The following is a 21,492-nucleotide window of genomic DNA, read 5'->3' as shown; positions in this document are numbered from 1 at the left end:
TACCACCGGAGGCATCCTTTTGTGACTCTCCATATTTTCACGTGCCGCATCTGTATAGAGAGACAAAACAACACGTTTTCCACGTGCAACATTTACCGGACAGCGCCGGGTAATACAGACTCTTACCTGAGCGCCACCAGCTGCCACAAGAGCATCTTTTCACGAGCCAGCTGCAAGACAAGAAAGGAAGGGGGGGAACAATAGTGAACTTTGGACATATTGAACTCTATGAACTTAATACTTACTGGTCCTCACCAGGAACCTCAGAGTCAATACTCTCCGGAACTCTCCCAAGCCTTCAAACCAGTGAAGTAACTGGAATCGACACGCCCCTGCAAATCCACGCAGGATGGAGAGCTCATCTTTCAAGAATATAAGGTGAGATTGCTGTGAGGGCATTTCGGAGGTGATTAGTTGGGGAGGACTGTGGGGGTGCCATCACTTGAATCCACAAGTGGCTAAATCCATCTCTCCACTTGCAGGAGAATATTTGTATGGGTTAAGCAGACAAGATTAGGAGGGCAGATCCAGTCAGTCATCGCTGCACTACGCATCACGTGGGTGGAGACCGCCGCTGTCCGGGTCCGACCGACGCCCCTGCGGGAGCCAGGTGAGCGTAACAATATCGCTGTTGAATGCATGAAAGGCACGAGTGCTTAAAGCAGATGACTACGGGGGAGCAGATGAGTGCGGGGAGCAAATGAGCGCGGGGATCAGATAAGTGCGTAGAGGGATGAGTGCATAAAGGGGGTTGAATTGCGTAGAAGGGGGGGAGCGCATAGAAGGGGGGCGAGCGCATAGAAGGGGGGCGAGCGCATAGAGGGGGGCGAGCGCATAGAAGGGGGCGAGCGCATAGAAGGGGGCGAGCGCATAGAAGGGGGCGAGCGCATAGAAGGGGGCGAGCGCATAGAAGGGGGCGAGCGCATAGAAGGGGGCGAGCGCATAGAAGGGGGCGAGCGCATAGAAGGGGGCGAGCGCATAGAAGGGGGCGAGCGCATAGAAGGGGGCGAGCGCATAGAAGGGGGCGAGCGCATAGAAGGGGGCGAGGAGCGGATAGAGGGGACGAGGAGCGGATAGAGGGGGGGACGAGCGGATAGAGGGGACGAGCGGATAGAGGGGACGAGCGGATAGAGGGGACGAGCGGATAGAGGGGACGAGCGGATAGAGGGGACGAGCGGATAGAGGGGACGAGCGGATAGAGGGGACGAGCGGATAGAGGGGACGAGCGGATAGAGGGGACGAGCGGATAGAGGGGACGAGCGGATAGAGGGGACGAGCGGATAGAGGGGACGAGCGGATAGAGGGGACGAGCGGATAGAGGGGACGAGCGGATAGAGGGGACGAGCGGATAGAGGGGACGAGCGGATAGAGGGGACGAGCGGATAGAGGGGACGAGCGGATAGAGGGGACGAGCGGATAGAGGGGACGAGCGGATAGAGGGGACGAGCGGATAGAGGGGACGAGCGGATAGAGGGGACGAGCGGATAGAGGGGACGAGTGGATAGAGGGGACGAGTGGATAGAGGGGACGAGTGGATAGAGGGGACGAGTGGATAGAGGGGACGAGTGGATAGAGGGGACGAGTGGATAGAGGGGACGAGTGGATAGAGGGGACGAGTGGATAGAACAGATGAGAGAATGAGTGGATAGGGCGGATGAATGGATAGGGCAGATGAGTGAATAGAGTGGATGAGTGGATAAAGCGGATGAGTGTTAGAGCGTATGAGTGGATAAGTGTACAGAGTGAATGAGTGTACAGAACGGATGAAGGTATAGAACAGATGAGTGTAGAGATGAATACATAGGACAGGATATTGATGTTGAATGCGTGAAAGGCACGAGTGCTTAAAGCAGACGAGTACGGAGAGCAGATGAGTGCGGGGGGCAAATGAGTGATCAGATAAGTGCGTAGAGGGATGAGTGCGTAGTGGGGATGTGTGCGTAGTGGGGGTTGAATTGCGTAGAGGGGTTGAGTACGTAGAGGGGGTGAGTGCATAGAGGGGGTGAGTGCGTAGAGGGGATGAGCGCGTAGAGGAGGTGTGCGCGTAGAAGGGATGAGTGCATAGAACGATAAGTGCGTAAAACAGGTGAATGCCTAGCACATGTGAGGGGATAAAGCGGATGAATGGCGGAGCGAACGAGTGCCCAGAGTGAACTGACATGTTGTGTAGAGTGGATGAGTACGTAGAACGAACAAGCACGGACTGCATACTGATGAGTGCATAGAATGGACCAACACGTAGAGCTGCCAAATGCGTAGAGCATGGGGCAGACAGGAGTGCATGCGTTGGGCAGACAAGAGTGTATACGTGAGGCACACAGGTATGCATCCATGGGACAGACAAGAGTACATGCTTGAGGCAGACAAGAGTGCACGCGTGGGGCAGACAAGAGTGGATAGGAGGGCATGGAATGGACTGAAGCGCATAGAATTGCGGGACGTATAAAGTATCTTTTGGAACGTAGAGAACGCTTAAAGAGCATATAACCCACAATGACGGGAGTACGCATGGCGAAATGGAGTGCATGGAGCGAACTCAAACGCACGTGGCAAGCCGGAATGCATGAATGCGTGACCGAAATATATGGAGCAGACTGGGATGCATAGAGTGGATAGGAGTGCATGGAACGGACTGGAACACGCGACGTAAATAGTATGATTTGGAATGCAGAGAATATCTGAAAGTGCACATAACCCATCTTATCCCACCACCACGCTTACTCTCTCCTTACATCACCACTCAACTAGAACACAGTGATACTATGACACCATTCGGTATAATCATACCAACACTCGCCGCTCACTCCACATCATTCTAAGTAATCACTGCTGGTAACACAACCCCCAGCCAGGCGCTCTCCTCAGGCCTAACGCAGCCACATCTGATCTGGAGGAATCCTGCCAGAACGAACACATACTCCTGACCTCTCAACCAGCACACATACCGCTAGAATGCAGCTATTACACGGATACCGCACGAGCTGCACACATACCCGGTGCTCACACGCACCCTTTTTGACTCTCTCTACTGATGTGAACTTCGGTTCCCAAGGGCGTTCAACCTACCAGCGCCTTCAGACCATACCAATGGTATATAAGGCGCTATATAAATGCAAAACAACAATATAGTGTTTCTCAGGACATTACATTTCTCAATGGCTCTACGACTCTGATATAAGTTCCAACATACATCAGTATATGTCTCTTTGTCTATGGAAACTTTGGACGTTGCAACCATCAGTGTTTCTCATCACAATAAATTTGTCAGTGGATATAAGCACTTTGATTTCAAGTTCAAACAAGGAGTGTTACTCTGGTTCTCCATGGCTCTCGTAAATTTCTCATCCAGTACTAGCCAGCAGAGTCACTTTGCTTCAATCATCTCACAGGTGTTTGGGCTTGTGCCACCAGTCTCCCTGCTGGTGTAATGAGTCTGCAAAATGACCCCCCCCCCACTTCTGAGTTCTGAAAGCCTTGTTCTCTATTACTTTATTTACCTTTCGTCATCCTCCCCATCAGCACGTAGTTTGGCAGCTCTCCAACACTCATCCCTCTCCTGAGCGACCTTTGAACGGTCTCCTACTGCTGGAGATTGAAACCGGCCTTCATCCAACAGAAAATACTCCAGCACTACCTCCTAGGGTTCAAATATCCGCTAATTCCTGCTGGCTTTTTCTGGCTAATATTACAAAAAAGAAATATGGTTGCTGGCTAGTGAACATTCATTACTGAGCATCCTTCTGGAACAACCTTCCCATCACCTTGAGATCACTTGACATAATTTCCTGTTGAGGAAACTGTTGAACACAATCCTTTTCAAGCTTGATTTTTATTTCCAGATGATGCAACTGGTCACATGGTCACGTGGACTCTAAAGATCTGAGGTTTGTTGTATCATCCACACTTAACTACACACGTTATGCCGCCCTCCTTTGTTCCACTTCACTTCCTCTCATTGTCCTTTCGATCATTTCACAGATTCTGAATAGACTAAAGTTTCGAAGAATCAGACCCCTTCCTCTCTTCACTCTACCATTTCCCCTCTTTCCTCTTGGTAGCCATTGATTACAACTGTTCCTGGTTGGCACCTTACATAAGGAAATCTATGCAAAAGAAAAGGATGGAAAGCAAAACTTTACATTTAAAAATGAACAGGTGTGCTGCAGCCTTTGCACAACACCTGAAAAATGCAACATGCGAGGAAATGTGCGAGGTTAGCAGCCCTCAATCGCAAGGGAAAATAAATCTTTTTAGTTAAATGGAAAAATCCAGCAAACTTTGGATAATTGCAAAATGTCCAATTTGGGAATAAAAGCGCAATAGTTTATAAGAAAAAGAAAAACCAAATTGGGCCTTGTATCGGTTTCTCATTAAAATACTGAAAATCCGATTTGTATAAAGAAACAGATATTGAAGGTATGTTTTCAATAGGAGTTCGACTGTAAACATGTGAGAACGTGGCCCTGTTTTGTGAAAAATAAATATATTGAAAATAAAATGACTTTTAAAGGCTAGATTTCTAAATCAAGCAGCAGCTTTGGGCCTTGAAGGCAAAGGTGCAAAGACCCACCCAACCCTATAGGATCTGGGTGATGCTTTCGCAGGAGAATGGTGCGAGCATTGACTTTCGAAGATCACCATACAACCTGATGACTTTGCTTGGCGTTGGTTATATGATATGATAGGTTACTTATAACTTGCTTAATACCCAGAGGTTTCGAAGCACGGAACCGGGGAATCGAATCTCTGTTGCTCCGTGTCGTCTTGCTTCCAAGGCGAGCACGTTGCCCCTGAGCTATCCTCCCGAGACAGGATGCAGGCCTGTGTAATAAAAACAAATGCTCCCCATTTACAACTTCTATCTGTTTTTGAGCTTAGGCGAAAACCCTTGAAAATACAATGTATTTGATCTGGGATTTGGCTCTGTAATAGTCCTCGCTCAAGTAATCAAATCCCCAAAAGCCAGGAGAAGAAAACATTGTACCTTTGGAAACCGGATGTCTGACACACAGGATAGTCAGATGCTAGAACCGTTCCTGGAGGCGTAACAGGGTTACTGATGACCCTACTTATGATATGATTATTTATATCGCGCCCATACACAAGTGTTTCAGGGCGTGATGAGGCAAGGGAGGGTTACAAGGGAGGACAAAACAACAATCTTACTAGGCCCAGTGACATTGACAACGTGCAAGTGCATGGGAGAGGGAAGGGCGAGAGTGCTGAACATGTGAACAAAAAAACAACAGGTAGTGCGGCCAGCAGGTGATAAGTGCAGGAATAAGGTGCAGACAACGGGTGTCTAATAAGTGCAGGATGGGGACTGTAGTGTTGCAGATACAGACCCAAGTGCAAGAGTTGCCAGGAGGAAGTGCGAGTATGCGGCTGGGTGGGCAGGGGTCTGGGCACGATTTTAGAGGGTAGCCAGGTTCTCAGTGCCAAAACAGATAGATCAGCAGGGGAGAGGAAGAGAGAAGGCAGAGGCAAAGAGGAAGGTCGGTGCCTCCGCAACCGAAGATGGTTCTCCTCCTGTTTAAGAGAGGCAGGGAGGCTGTTCCAGAGGGAGGCTTCAGCTGAAGAAAGATCTACCCCCAACTCATTGCTTGGAGAAGCGACTGACCCTGAGGGAGTTGGAAGTGGAGGAGCAAAGAGCTTGAGTAGGAAGGTATTTCTAAAGGGAGAGTTGGAGGTATTGAGGACTCAGGCCCCAGAAGGCCTTGTGGACAATCCAAAGGGTCTTGAACTTAATCCTTGCAGCCACTGGGAGCCAATGAAGAGATTTCAGGGCTGGAGAGATACGATCCCTGGGCTTGAGACCAAGGCCAATCTTGCAGTCCTGTACTGGATCAGTTGTAGAGGGCAGAGAGTAGTAGCAGGCAGATTTAGAAAGAGGCTGATGCATAAGTCCAGCCTCGAGAGAAACGGAGCTCTTGAGACAGTGAGCTTCTGGGGGAAGGAGGGGAAAGGAAGAATACCTCTGAGGAGGTGCAGTTGGTAGATTGACTTCTTAGAGGCGTCAGATATATGGAGAAAAGGAAAGCTTGGAGTCACAGATGACCCTGAGGTTCTTAGCCTCACAGGTGGGAGCAGGGAAAGGGCCAAGGGAGGCCAGCCAGAGTGACAGGAAAGTAAGGTGCAGGAGTGCCGATGAGGAGGATCTCCGTCTTACTGGCATTGCAGACAGACAGTCAGATATGGGAGAGGGAGAAGAGGTGGCAGAGCAGAGCCGGAAAACAAGCTGAGTGTCATCCGTATAGCACAGAAAATTGGGGCAGATAGCACCAATGCGGTGGGCGAGGGGTGCCAGGTAATGGTTGAAGAGCCAGGAAGAGAGGTTAGACCCCTGGGGAACACCACAAGTGGAGCATGAGATAGAGGAAAGGAAGGAACCAAGCTGGACCTGGGAGGGTTAGTTGGAGAGGTTGGAGGTCAGCCAGGCCAGGTCAGGACCTGATCAGTGATACCCAGGTTATCATGGAGGTGGTTGAGCAGGATGGCATGGTTGACCGTGTCAAAGGCAGAAGAGAGATCGTGTAGGATGAGGACAGAGGGGAAATTAGAATCAAGGTTAGAGAGCAGGTCTTCACAGATGTTCAGGAGAGCAGTTTCCATGCTTCTGGCTGTTCTGAAGCCAGACTGATGGTCATGGAGAGACCAACAGAATCAGTGTGAAGATTAAGCAGCGAGATGGCCAGCTTTTTCCAGGAGTTTGCCCAGGAAAGGAGCGATACAGATCGGGTGACAGTTAGCCAGGCAGGAGGGGACAGCTCTGGGTTTCTTGAGAAGAGAGTGCACAAGAGTGCTGCAGAGGGGAGGGGAAGGCTCCAGAGGCAAAGGAGTGGTTACAGAAGTGGGCCAAGGCAAGAGTGAGGGTGTCAATATGGTTCTTGATGGTTTTGGACAAACAGGGAAGAACCTGTTTTGACAAGACATTCATAGATCGGACTTGTCTGGAAATCTCGTCAGGGGAAAACAGAGGAAAGGAAGAGAAAGAGGGAGGAGAGGAAGCTGCAGGTGGCCATAGGTAGCAGAGAGGGAAGCAGAGGAGAGGACGAGAGGGTGGACAGGATATCCTGGGTTTTAGAGATGAAACGAGAGGCCAGGGCCGTATAGAAGGCCTGGGAGGGGACAGGAAAGTGGAGACTGCAGCAGGATTGGCCAGCTCATTGCATATTTTAAAGCGTTCGGCCGAGTTTTTAGATGCTGCAGAGATGCAGGCTTGGATGTGGGCTCTCTTCTGAGAGCAGACAGAGAGCTGGTATTGCCTTTGGAGCAGGCGGCAGGCCAGTTTGTCAGAGGATGCACAAGATGCCCGCCATTTCCTCTCAGCCACCCTACACTTGCGTTTAAGGGTGACTAGGTCAGAGTTGTACTAAGAGTTGTACTAAGAGTTGCACTTGGCTTTGGGCTTCAAATGTATCCTCATGACAGGGGCAAGAACATTGAGAATATCAGAGATAGAGTGGAGCTTGGAAAGGACAATGTCAGGATGACAGTCAGCCAGAGGTGGAGGAGGGGGAGGGGGAGAGAAAGTGGCAGCGAAAGCCTCAACTGATACACGCTTCATGGGCCAAATGACCGATAAGGTAGGTGGCAGTGCTGGAGCAGGCTTGGCCTGCGGAGTAAAGAGCAAGAGATGGGAGGAAAGGAGAAAGTGATCATTCCAAGAGAGGAGTGGTCAGAGGGATAGAGAGGGAGTGGTGAGAGGGATAGAGAGGGGCAGGTCAGAGGAGATGAGAACATCCTGAGTGTGCCCTGCAGAGTGAGTCGGGCCAGAGGGAAGAATAGAAAGATAGAGTGAGTCGCAGAGGTCGCAAACGAGTACAGAAAAGGGACAGGAAGCATCCAGGTGGATATTGAGGTCTCCAAGGAGGAGGAGTTGAGTGGTCGAGGCCAGGAGGAAGGAGCAGAGGTCAGCCCATTCGGAGAGGAAAGAGGTAGTCTGACCAGGTGGCCGATAGATAGTAGCAATGGTGAGAGAGTGGCTGGGAGAGAAAGCCTACAGACCAGGCATTCCAAGGAGGAGTAGGCCTGCGTAGGAATCACAGAGGCAGGAATCCGCTCTGAGAAGATCAAGGTTACACCGCCACCGGAACAGTTGGATCTGGGTGCTGCAAGGATCTTTTAGCCAACAGGGAGGAAAGTGTCGAGGCTCTTGACAGAGGTGGCCGTGAACCATGTCTCGGTGAGACCGAGGACATCGAGGTTGAGTTTTTCCAGGAGGTGGCAGATGTCAAAGGACTGTTTGACAGCTGAGCGAGAGTTGAGAGTGGCAATATGGAGAGGGTTGCCAGCCTTGAAAGACTGCCGGGAGAGGTACAAATCAGAGGTATGCCCTGCGGAGGAGTAGAGGGAGCCTCAGGGGGCAGAGCAGGAAGGAGAAGAGGGCGAGGTAGCCAAGGAGGAGGCAGAGGTGGGCAGCAAGGAAGCCAGAGAGGAGAGAGAGGGTGCAGCAGGTGAAGGAAGTTGATGAGGCGCGGGAAGAGTCTATCAAAGAGGATGAGGTTGGCCTGAGGGCCTTGGACCAAGATGGTGCCATTCAGGTAGACATTGATGATGACCTTCGAGGAATGGAAGGAGGTCAAGATGGACTCCCACCCGGTGCCACCATTAATGTGAGAAGAGGAGAAAGGAGAGAGCACAGAGACCATATGAGGAGTCCATAGATCTGGCGAAGGAAAGAAAATTAGGATGTCAGTGAGGGTCTGTCTGGAGGAAGCGCTAGTGTAGGTATCAGCAATAGGGAGGCCAGGGTTGGAGACCAGGATGACCTTTTTGAACTTCTTCCTACCAGACTTGAGACAGTGAGGAGGGTAGGATAGTCGATAGAGAAATAGTTGTAGAAAATAGGAAAAACGGAGAGCGCCATAGGTGGTGAGGGAGAGGAGAGCGAGAGAGGGGTGGGAAAGATGAAAGCACAGTGCAAACACTGGGCAACAACGATGTTAAAAGCAGAAGTGCAATTAAAATGCAATGCGGTCACAAGGCACAACTAACTTTGAAAGAAGCAGTACAATGAAATTGCAATGAAGCCACTAGGCACAACTAACTTTGAAAGCAGCAATACAATAAAAAATGCAATGCAGCCACTAGGCACAACTAACTTCGAAAATAGCAGTACAAATGAAAGTGCAATGCAGCCACTAGGCACAACTAGCGGTAATCAGAGAATCAGAATGGAAGTCCAAGTGAGAAGGAATGGGGATTTGAGGGGGGAAAGTCAGAGGGGAAAGAAGCATTGCTTAGTAAAGGCAATGAATGGCATGGATGTGGGGGTGACCCATTGATCATTAGAGGAAGTGCAGGGAGGAGGCCAACTCAGTCCAGGAAGCTCACAAAGATTTCAAACTCTTTCACTGCGGTCAGACGGAACGAACAACCGCATTTGCACAGTACCTTAAATGAAGAAGAACGCTGTAGCTGAGGCGGGTGTTCCTGGCAGTTCCTACAGGCTCATGGTTCCTGAAGCGACTGTCGAGATGACAAGAAGGAGGATGACTGGAGGGTCCTGCACTGCCCAGGGAAGAAGCCAGCAGCTGAGCAAAGTGTTGAATAAAAGGTGCGCTCCTTAAAACCCAAACAGGTTCCGTGCCTCTTGGCTATCCGGTTCACTGCAGCGAGGCACAGCAAATTCGACCAGGAAAGGAAGGCCGGCGTTTGGCGAGCTGGTTGGTCCCAACAAGCTCAAGGGAAGAAGATTCCTTGCAGATATTCTCTGTCGTCGAAGTTTCGGGCGTTTCGGACCTGCTGCAGGGCTTCACCAGGATGTCCACTAGTTGCAGCAGTCGTCTTCCTTCAGCTTCTCTTCGGTTCTCTCGATCCAGTGGCGACTCTGCCTTCCAGTCCCAGAGACTGGCTTTTTATGCACCAAATCCCCCATTCACACAGCCTGGCTGTCAATCACACAGCATGGTGGCTGTCCTGGCAGACTGTAATGCTCATCTGATTCCTGCAGAGGCGCCGGTCTTGACTGGGTGAAGGCCGTATCTTCAAAGGTGATGTGTAACACACGGTTGGCTCTTTGGGCTGGACCTCTGTGCACTGTATGTCTGACTCGAAGAGTAAGATGTCTGCAGATAGAAAATATGGGATTAATGAACTGGGGTTATTGGGTGCCTCTCTCATCTTCCCTTTCTCTTCTCCTGTAGAACCCCAAAGGTTAACGCCCTCACCTTAGGTAAGTGAACGCCGAGCTCTCCATCTGCCTCGGGGCAGGGTGCCGTAACCAGTTTCTTCACTGGATAAGGGTGCAGGCCTCTTGACCTCAGAGGACTGCTGTCCGTCGTTAACTGCACGAACGGTAAGTTCTGGGCACTTCAAATGTCTTAAAAGTCTTTTGTAATGATATCTCTTGTTTTGCAGGGTTCCGGCGATGACGGATGGCGGGCTGATGAGAGTTGAGGATCGAACCCGCGTGAGGAATAGAAGCGCCTGGAAGCACGTAAGTAAGCGCTTGTAGCCTGCTTCACGAAGCGCACTAACTGTCCCTTTTATCTTGCAGGTACAAGTTCGGAGCTTTAGAGAAGCTGAAGGGTGCTGGAATACCCACTGGATTCAGCATGGGAAGGAGTAATGGCACGTGAGTAATAAAGTTGCCCAATGTCTTTAAACGCACCTTCTTTTGTCTTTCAGATGCGGGATGCAGCGCCGAAGGCCTCCGGAGCGTGCAAAGAGCTGGTAAGCTTTTGTCTTTCAGATGCCGGAATGCAGTGCGAAGACCTCCGGAGCATGCGAAGAGTAGGTAAGCCTTTGTCTTTCAGATGCCGGAATGCAGCGCGAGGCGTTGGTGACAGCCGATGGACCAGGTAAGAGATGCGCTGCCACTGAAGAACGTAGTGCTAACCTGTTCTTTCTTTGTCTTTACAGGTGCTGCTGAAGACTGGATTCCAGGATGGTAAGCCTTTGTTCCCTTAGGCCCAGGATCAGAAGCAGAAGACACGATGAGCGTTCTGCTGCAGAGAATGCAGAATAACGCAAAGCAAGATTCATCCATCGGGTGTGGTTTAAATAGCCTCCTGTAGTGCTTAGGTGTCTCCTTCCACAGCCACGCCTAGGTAAGAAAAGAGTTCCTGCTTTCCAGAAGAGTTCCAGTGTTCTGAACCTAGGGAGTGGCTCCTGCCCCACCCAACAGGAAAAGTAGTCCCAAACAGAAGAGGATCAGGGGTTCAACTGGCAGGTAAGTAAGCAGCATGGTCTGCTGCAGGTAAGTCCACCCAAGCATTATGAGCCCGGCGCTTCCAGCGCTGGGACTGGGCATCTTTATGAGCCTGGTGCCACTGGCGCCAGGGCAGGGTCCAAAAGGTCCCAATTGGGACTGGCTGGCACTCGGAACCGGGGTTATGGGTCTGCTTCCAAGGGAGTCGGGCAAGTCCTGACCTTTTGGAAGCAGAGATCATGACACAGACAGCCACCTAGCCAATCAAACTAGAGTGTGACTTGAAGTGTGACTGAAGGTATTTTGGACGCAGGCCCCAGAAAGCCTTGTGGACAATGCAGAGGGTTTGGAATTTAATCCTTGCATCCGCTGGGAGCCAATGGAGGGATTTCAGAGCTGGAGAGATACGATCCCAGGGCTTGAGGCCAAGGACAAGTCTTGCAGTCCTGTTCTCGATTAGTTGCAGAGAGTGGAGAGTAGAGGCAGGTAGATTTAGAAAGAGGCTGTTACCATATTACCATACGTATAGTGGTAACATATAGTAAGTACCCAAAAGTCCAACCTAGAGTGAACCAGAGCTTGGGAGACCATGGGCTTCTGGGGGAAGGAGAGTAACTTGTTGATGGAGTTTTGTAAAGTGCGTGAGGATTGCTGGGTGAAAGATGGTTGTGTGAGTTTTGGGTGGGTTAGGTATGCAGAGGGTTGAAAGTAGAGTTAGTGGGTTCTGTATCCTGGTTCCAATTTAACTAGCCACCACAGATTCTTTTTAGGACATGAATGGGTGGTGGCCCTCTCTCTCCCTCCCCAATTGGAAAGGGGGTGACCCCTGGTCACACTCCCTGGGAGGCAGATTTCTCACCCCATGGAGGAGTACATGAGGTGCCCCCCATCCATCTGCCCCTAGGGAACGAGGGCAAAGAAAATAAAAAATAAAAAATATGTCATTGCTGGTGTTGGGGGGGGGGGGGGGAGTGCCCCCCCCCACACTGGACCACCAGAGAATTTATTTTATGGAAAGGGGTTGTCCCCCACAAACCCAAAATGGACTTGGGGTCATGTCATGTAGCCCTGGGGGCAGTTATCTGCTCTTAGGAAGGGGCATGTAACCCCAGGGAGGGCTGCAGGAGAACCCCTATCTGCCCCCAGGGAGGGTTGAATGAGACCCCCCTGCATTTGATGTGGGGGGAGAGGGTCACCCCTCCATTACATTAGAAAATTACCTAGCGGTTTAGGGTGCACCTCAATCCCCCCTAAAGTGCAGACTGCCATTTTCAAATTTTTTACTAAACTTACCTTGGCACAGATGGGCACATTGGTTTGCCAATCTGGCCCCAGGGTGCCCAAACCTTACTGCCCCATTCATTGGGGGGGCCTGTCCGACATTTTGGGGTAGGCGTCTCCCCCCACCCTAAATGGGGGTGAGGTTCAGTAGACCACCACGGATGGCTTGCAAGGGGGGGCCATGCTTGGAAAGTATGAGTGTAGATTTGTTTTTGCTGGGGTGACCGTAGGTAATGTATTTTTTGTTTTGTTTACAGCTTTTTCTACGAGAGCAGCTGCAATGTTATGTGAGTACTGTTTTTTTATTATTCTATGGTTAGGGCCCACGGTCAGTGGGGTGGGTGAGACTGTGGCTGGATTGTTGGTCGTGTGGGTGGGAATGGGCCATCTGGGCAGATATTTTGGTGGGCTGGGACACAATTGCAGGGGCAGGACACAAATTGCCCCCCATGCCAGCAGAACATTGGTGTTTCCCTGGGAGTGGATGCCTCCCATGTGGATTGTCCATCTGCAAGCCCAGGCTCCACCTCTGGCTGTGCTACGTTACAGATGTCACCTTCGGGGAGGAGTGGGGATCCTGCTGGGGCTCCCTGGAGCTGCCACTGTGCTTAGGGGATGGTACACCCACATGGTACATGGATTTCCAAGGCCAGGGACATCACCTCCAACCGTCCTGGAGTTGAGGCTGGGCTGCATTACAGCTTTTCCCTTCGGGGAGGTATTGGCACACTGCCGGGACTCCCTGGTGGGGAGAAGCTGTAACGCAGGGCAGCCGGAGCACCAGCAAAGTCGGCGGTAATATCCCTGGCCTTGGGCACCATTCTCCCATGTGGGTCTTTGACTGGGGTTCTGGGTAATAAATTCTGGGCCGCTTCCTGCAAGTCAGACCTCTGTGCATTCACACGGGTGCCTAGGGTGTCGAAGGCAGCAAGGAAAATAGGGAACCCCATACATTTCCCAAAAGAGGACACCCGTGGGAATCCACAGAGGTCTGATTTGCGCAAATCGCCCCAGAATGTATTACCCAGAACCCCTGGCAAAATCCAAATTTGAGGAAAAAAAACTCAATTTCCGCACATTTTACTCTGGTCACCCACCGAAACACGCCACAAACACATGGCCTTCCGTCCTGCATTCCCACAGATGTCCCGATGAAAACAGTACCTCACATGTGTGGCTGCACCTACCGGGGCGTAAAGGGCAAAGCCAAAAACACGGGTAACCCCAACTCTTTTCGCACAGCAGGATTGCAGGATTTAGACTCATGTGCACACCACACAGATTTGGGCCTAGGGTGTCCAAGCCATCAAGGAAAACTGGGAACACCATGCATTTCTGAAAAGAGGACACCCTTGGGAATGTACAGAGGTCTGACTTGTGCGAAATGGCCCAGAATGAATTACCCACAATCCCTGACAAAGTGTGATATTTGGTGGGGGAAAAAACACAATGTCCACTTGTCTGGGTTTCTGGGTAATACATTCTGGGCTGATATGCGCAAGTCAGACCTCTGTGGATTCCCTCCGGAAATGCATGGGGTTCCCAGTTTTCCTTGGTGGCTTGGACACCCTAGGCCCATATCTCTATGGTGCGCCCTTCCGAAAAAATTGTGAAATTCAGCTGTCGGAAAAGACTTGGGGTTAGCCGCCTTTTTGGCTCTCCCCTTTGACCCCAGGTAGGTGCACCTACACATGTGAGGTACCGTTTTCATCAGGACACCTGTGGGAACACGGGAAGTCAGGCCATGTGTTGTTGGCGGCGTGTTTCCGTGGGTGAGCAGAGTGAAATGTGCAGAAATTAAGCTTTTTTCACCACATTTCGGACTTTGCCAGGCTTTCTGGGTAATACAATCTGGGCCGATTTGTGCAAGTCAGACCTCTGTGGATTCCCACGGGTGTCCTCTTTTCGAAAATGCATGGGGTTCCCTGTTTTCCTTGGTGGCTCTGACACCCTAGGCCCATATCTGTATGGTGCACCCTTCTGAAAAAATCTTGAAATTAAGCTGTCGGAAAAGACTTGGGGTTAGCCGCGTTTTTGGCTCGCCCTTTTGCCCCCTTGTAGGTGCACCCACACATGTGAGGCACCATTTTTGTCGGGACACCTGTGGGAACGCGGGAAGGTATGACATTTGTTGTGTTTGCATGGTTTTCATATCGGTTTGATCCATTTGCTGCTGCCCTTTGTTACACAACCCTTTCATTTCCGAAACGTGACCAACGTTTAGTCGCTGCTTTAGGAACCATACACTTTTGTAAATTGCACAAGTCACCTACCCTTGAAAAGGTCTGCCTGTGGTCTTTCAAAAAAATGTATGCTTGCCTTTCCTCACCACATTGGTTTTCCTGATTTACACATGCTAAGTACGTCTGTTCAGGCCGTAAGCATACAACTCCTGTGTACCATGGCTCCAATTCTTGGCTTGTGGTATTGCTTGTTTTGTGAAACATTACAAAAAATGTGTCATTTCCTAACTGCAAGAGTCGGGAAATGTAACAGAGCATTGTTTTTCTCAAAATTCCATACCAGGCCAACCATGTCCACCACATACCTTTTTTTCGGTCATTTTCCTGCTTTTCCCCCAAATTATGGAATTTTCCCCTACCTAGTTGTTGCCTGACCTGCGAAAAAATCACCCTTTCCTAAACTTGGAATTTTGTCTACTTTTCAGAAATGTATGCCTTTCTGTCCTCCAATTCTGCTTTCCTACCCTTTTCTTCCATTCCGTCCACACATGTCCAATTGGCAGAAATGGCCAAAAAACGCCTACCTCTCACAAAACGGTTGATAACCACATCAAAATATTTTTTTGTTTCCACTCAACCTGTTCCTGAAAGCCAGGAAATTGGTGAATTCAGCACATCAAACCATTTGTTCCTAGCTCTTACAAGGAAAAAAACACAGGCTTCTTTGTACTTCATTTTATTGGCATTTATTTTAAAAACCTAAAATATTCGCCCTTTTTGCTTATTTTCTCTCACCCCCCTTACAGCAACCTAGGATTCCTGGGTGGCGTTACGACTGCCTACAATTGGGAAAAAAGGGGCCACATTTGGCAGAAATATCTCATGTAACAAAAAGTTACAAGGCATTGAATGGCGACATACCGAAATCACCAAAAAAGGGTTTGGCACTGGGGGGAAAAACCCATGGCACTTAAAGGGTTAAGGCAGTACTATTGTCAGAGTTTGTGTTTATTTCTAGGTCCTCCCATATTGAGAGCAGTGCTGATTCTGTTCCTCTCATTGGCCTGAAACACACTGTGCCTGGTCTAGTAGTCAGTGCTCTTCTATGAATTTTTGGGTTGTTTTGTATATGTAAGTTTCGAGCAGCTTGGCTGTGTACAGGATGTTAGAGATGGGTCTGTAGTTGGAGAAGTCCTCTGTGGTTCCGCTATATCTTTGAGCAGTGGCCTGATGTACACGGATTTGAAGGCTTGGGGCACTTTCCCTGTCGCAATTGAAAGGTTGAGGACGTACCTGTGGTATTTCATGGGAGTTCCTTGTTTAAGAATTGATTTGTATATGTCCGAGTGGCAATGTTTCTCAGGAGAGCTTGAGTTGTTGGTTTGATTTACCATTTTGACGAAAGTCTCCACTGATATTTCAGGAAAGCTTCACAGTTTGTTCAGATGTTCCTCCTGAGGGTAGTTGGGGATCGTAGTATGATCAGGTGATCTGCTTTGTATGGTTCGTTGGATGTGGATGATTTTGTTTTTGTAGTTGTCTGCTAAGTCATTGCATAGTTTCATTGAAGGAGTTGGAGTGTTGCAGCCCAGTGGATTTTTTATTTCATTTATGATTTTGAAGATTTTGTTTTGGGTGTTTGGTGCTTCGAAGATTCGGTTATCATAGTGTTTCCTCTTCACTTTTTGTAATTTTTTTGTATGCAGGGTAGTGTTGCAGAAATTTCAGCTCCTTCACAGTGTCGTTTTTTGTTCTCCAATCTGATTATAGTCTTTTGTTTTTTCTTTTCATGGTGCTTAGTAGTGGGGTGAACCATTTTGCCATTGCTCTTTTATGAGAAGGAGTGAAAGGTTTTTCTTTGGCGATATTGTCGTATTTGTTACAATCCACGAGTGGAGCAGGGCTACTTTTTTGTCCAAATGTTGGTTCCGGTTTGCTGAGTTCCAGGAGTTCTGTTAGGTTGGAGTTTTTGAAGGTTCTCCAGTTTCTTTTCATGGTGGTTGTTGATTTGTCTTGTTACCTATGTACTGGAGTGGTTATTTTGATTACGAAGGGAATAATGAGGTGGTCCCTCCAGAGATTTTGAATTGGGTGTGCCGTGGTAAGGAGTTCTTTGTTTGCAAAGATTGCATCCAGTGTATGCCCTGCCGAGTGGGTTGCTCCTTTGACTAGTTGTAGATTCATTGCTGCTAGTTGGCTGGTTAGAGATTTTTGTGTGGTTGTGGTTTCTTCTTCGCACCAGATGTTGAAATCTTCATGGACGATTAGGTGGTTGTTTTTGATCGGGATTGCCTCCTTGAGGGTGTCTACAAAGGTTGCATCGTAGGTTGGTGGTCTGTATATCAGTATGAATTTCAGGTTTATTTTGGGGTTTACTGATAGGTGTATGATGAAGGATTCACATTTATCAATGTTTAGTGGGTCTTCCACTTTGATAGCCAGGTGACAGCAATCCCAAGTCGTTCAGACCCTGCCACAGCTTGGGGACACTGCCGAAAGCTGTACTTCAATCGACAAAAGTGGGATACATGTTCATACTCCTAAGATTAACATATTTCTTAGTAATATATATTACACGGCCCAAGGTAGCAGCTGTGTAGTTAGGGTTAAGTTGCTCAACCCATAGGAAGACCACCTTTTGGGCGGCTTATCACTTTGCTGCCCCTGGACGAATTCTCATAAAACTTTACAAAAAATGTGATTTTTTTTTTAAAAGCTGGGTGAGGTTAAATGGGGGGGGGGGGACAATGTTATAGTGGGGGTCCCAAAAAATGATTTGTTTCCATAGACAGAATAGGCAAAAACTTTGTGCACGCCTACAGCCCAAACGGCTGGATGGATTTTAACTAAATTTGCGGCAGGAGCGGGGGCTTGGTTCCGAAAGCATGCTTTTGTATGTTTGGTGGAAATCCAATTAGTACTTTTGTTGCAAATAACTGAAATGTACATCTAAAAAAATGTGTGATATCTGGCTCAGCTCCGCTGACCCATTTCCCCGTTCGCTCCGCGGTCAAAAGTCTCATTGCCTTGCAGTATGCCTTAATGTCGACGAACATTGGACGCGGCCGTTGGTTGGCTGGAGGGAAGTGTGCTCTGCATCACATTTTTGGGTTACACTGCCATGTTCTATCCGAGGACAGTGCAGTGCCGAAAGGGCCTGGCAAACATACTTTACGCTATGTGGTGGTGGGAAGAAGGCAGGGAAAGGGTGGGGGACTGAGAAGTGGTTCATCCGATATATATCATTAGGTGGAAGAAGACAGTGGTGTGCCTGCAGTATCTGTACGTACTGCGCAATTTGCAGGTACCTCCACAGGTACCTCACCTTGTGTGGTGAATGCAGGCAGCCTTCGTTACGGCACGATAGCTTGTGCGGTGACCTCTTTCCGTTGTGACTGGTGGCAGGTCAATTGCAGAAGGGGAGTGCATTGCACATGACAAACATTTTAACATAGCGTGTACTATGGTGTGTTGCATGTGGTAAGCCCGTAGCCCCTTCCATGCATGGCTGGAGGCCTTGCACCGACAACTATATGCCCTGGTTGCAAGTAGGTTTGACATTGTTGCCTTGTGTGTGTGGTGTGTCAGAGGCTGTGTTACGTTTGTAAATTCTGCTAACTGTTGCAGGTTTCCATGCATAGCTGTATTACTGTGCAGAGGTTGGGTAGGAGTGCCGGTGGCTGTGGTACATTTGTGGATTGTGGTACTTGGTTGGATGTTTGCATGCATGGCTGCATTACATTGTTGGTTGCATGGGTGTGGCGATTGTTAGCACATACTACAGTGTTTAGTCCAGGGCTGGAGCGGATGGATTGAACACTCTTGCAGTGTGTCAACTGGGTGCAATGTTCAAATACAGTGTTCATAGAAGTGGATAGGGTTCAACTGCATATTTTATCGGCTTGGGTAGTGTCCATTGCGCGGAGGGCTGACTACTGTATTGCACTATGAAGTATTGGTTTTGTGCACTTAGAGGGCTGGGAGCAAGGCCACTGTTGTGAAGATTTGGTAGTTTGGTTGGCAGTAACAGCATAGTATGTGAATGAAAGTGGGTAGGGGTGCCGGAGTCTGTGTTACATTTGTGAATTCTGCCAACTGTTGCATGCTTCCATGCATAGCTGTATTACTGTGCGGAGGTTGGTTAGGAGTGCCAGCGGCTGTGGTACGTTTGTGGATTGTGGTACTTGGTTGCATGTTTGCATGCATGGCTGCATTACATTGCAGTGGGTGTGGCCAAGGCCTAGACTCTTGGATGCATGGCCAAAGGCTGTAGGCCGTAGGCCATGCACCAAAGAGCCTAGGCCTTCATCACACCCACCGTTGCCATGCAGTTTTCACTCCATCTCTCAGAAGGTGGTGACCTGTAAATAATGGTTGTGGAGCACATTTCAGACTTGGCAGAGCACCAGAAGTGAGCTGACATGCGTATATTGTTGCTTCCATGGGTGTGGTGATTGTTAGAAGATCCTACAGTTTTCGGTGTATGGCTGGAGATGCTGCAGTGACAAGTCCTGCAGTGTGCCCACTGCGTGCAGTGTTGGAATACTGTTCGTATAAAAGAAGGTAGGGTTGAACTGGATCTTCTATATGCTTGGGTACTCTCCTTTGTGCAGATTGCTGGGAGTAGGCCCAATGTTGTGAAGATTTTGTGGTTTGGTTGGCAGTGACACAATACTTTGTGAATGGAAGTGGGTAGGGGTGCCAGAGGCTGTCGTATGTTTGTGGATTCTGCTAACTGATGCACGTTTCCATGCATCGCTGTATTATGGTGCGGAGGTTGGGTAGAAGTGCCGCTGGGTATGTTACATTTGTGGATTGTGGTACGTGGCCACATGTTCACATGCATGGCTCCATTATGTTGTGTTGGGTGTAGGCAAGGCCTAGACTCTTGGGTGCATGGCCAAATTCGTGATGGGTGCCACTCTGGATGATTTTGGATGCTGAAATTGTGGATTCTTTTGCAGAACTTTCTACTGGAGGTTCTTTGAAAGCACATGCAACGTGTACTCGGAGTATTTAATGGTACATATGAAGTGCTGTACAATGATAGTGTTGGATGCAGAGATCTTGAATGCGATTGGTGCATGCGTGTGTGAATATTTCACAGTACCCAATGAGGGAGTGCTGCAAAAAGAACAGTGGAAAGTGAAGGACTGTCCCTGCTTTACTGGGGCACGGCCCTCGCTGTAGCTGGGAAACCGCACGCGCCACATCATGCGCATGGTGGGCATGGAAATGGAACTGTGGAGATTATCCAATCATGTATTCAGGGTGCGGTTCACAGGAAGGGGCAGTACTATTTTTCGCAATACTCTGTGTAGTGAGGTTGGCAGAGATGGAGAGATGCACAGTGCTGATCGTGGGTGATACCTTTGTGCAAGATCTGCACAGGTATGCCGTGCAAAGAGGCATTTCTGCAAATTTCGGGTTGGAAGGAGTGGAGGCTTTGTGGGGCAGTCTCTATGAGTGCAGTTTCAGCAGTATGGTTCACCTTGGCTATGAAAAGAGGTCTTGGGGGTGGGTTTGTTTTTTTGTGTTTACGTGCTTGCAAAGCCCTGTTTTTGTTTTTTCTCTTTATTACTTTTTCACAGAGGTATGTGGCCTCTGTCGCTACTGTTAAAGTTGTGTTGGTGCATTATGGAGGTCTACATTTGGGTTACATGTCATGTGGACGTTTGCTCCGTCACCTGAAGAAGTTGATGAATGCAGTGATGCAGATTATTCCCACTGCTAAGGTGGTTTTCTCATGCATTCCACCAAGAGGAGTATAGGACCCTGCCTGTATAATTTGTCCCCAGCCAGAGCTCGGAAGGTGTCTTCTAAACAGAAGCATGTGCAAATTTATGTGCACTGATGGGAAGTTTTCCACCCTCTATGAGATCATGAATTCGCAAGATATGCACTGTTTCCATGACAATGGCATTTCTTTCACCACCATTGGCAATACTATTTCCTTTTACACTGTGAAAGAAGCGTTGACCAGAATTCAGTAAAAATTTAAGGAGGAGAAGAAAAAGTAATAAAGAGAAAAAACAAAAACAGGGCTTTGCAAGCACGTAAACACAAAAAAACAAACCCACCCCCAAGACCTCTTTTCATAGCCACCACTAAAGATGAAATCCCCTACCCTGTTTCAAATGTCTTCCCCCCCCTCCCGTTCCTAGCACGATAAGTCTGTGGACTGTGCAGTAGTTTCAGAATTACACATAACACATCTGGGCCTTTTCAGGATGGCAGGCATGGAAATGGGACTGTGGAGGCTAGGGCATTGCTCAAAAAGGTTTCTGGTTGTTGTGTGTACACCAAAACTGTGGCAGAAGGTCTATTTGTACAGAGAAATGCAGAAGCCTATGGTTGAAACGTGCAAGGTAAGTGGCAGGCATCCTGTTTTCATGCATGCAATGTGTGTACTTGGTTTAGGTTGCTAAGATACATTCACTGCTGCTTTTGTGCAATATTTTTACAAATTATGTAGGCGATGGGTTAGTGCAGAAAATGTTTCATAGCATTGTCGGATGGAAAGAAGAGAGTTCCTGTTTGGATATTAAAATGGCTGATATGGGTAAATGAAAACGTTGAAAGCATATACCATTGAAGTGGCACTTGATGGTAGGTGATGGGAGAAAAACCAGTATGTTTTTTAAGTATGTTATGGACGTTCAGTGGCATATACCGTGCTCAGAGGCACTTCTAACAGAATTGTAAATATACTGCAGAAAAAGTATTCATACCTGTACTTTGTGGTGATGGGTGACCATGTGGATGAATGTAGATGCAAAAATCTTGGATAGTTTTACTGAACTTTCTACTGGAGGTGCTTTCGAATCACACAACACTTGCAGTCTGAATGTGTAACGGTACATATGAACTGTT

General features: G+C 48.7%; 1 protein-coding gene across 1 annotated transcript in view; it reads right to left on the bottom strand.

Moving 5' to 3' along the window:
- Positions 1-21,492, bottom strand: part of CA12 (carbonic anhydrase 12) — a 1,353,512-nt gene that overhangs the window by 297,745 nt on the left and 1,034,275 nt on the right. The window lies entirely within an intron of this gene.

The sequence above is a fragment of the Ambystoma mexicanum genome, chromosome 11 (assembly GCF_040938575.1).
Source record: "Ambystoma mexicanum isolate Mex_15411 chromosome 11, UKY_AmexF1_1, whole genome shotgun sequence".
NCBI classification, from domain to species: domain Eukaryota; kingdom Metazoa; phylum Chordata; class Amphibia; order Caudata; family Ambystomatidae; genus Ambystoma; species Ambystoma mexicanum.
Note: the sequence above shows the minus strand (reverse complement) of the source record. Positions and strands in the feature narration are given on the sequence as shown.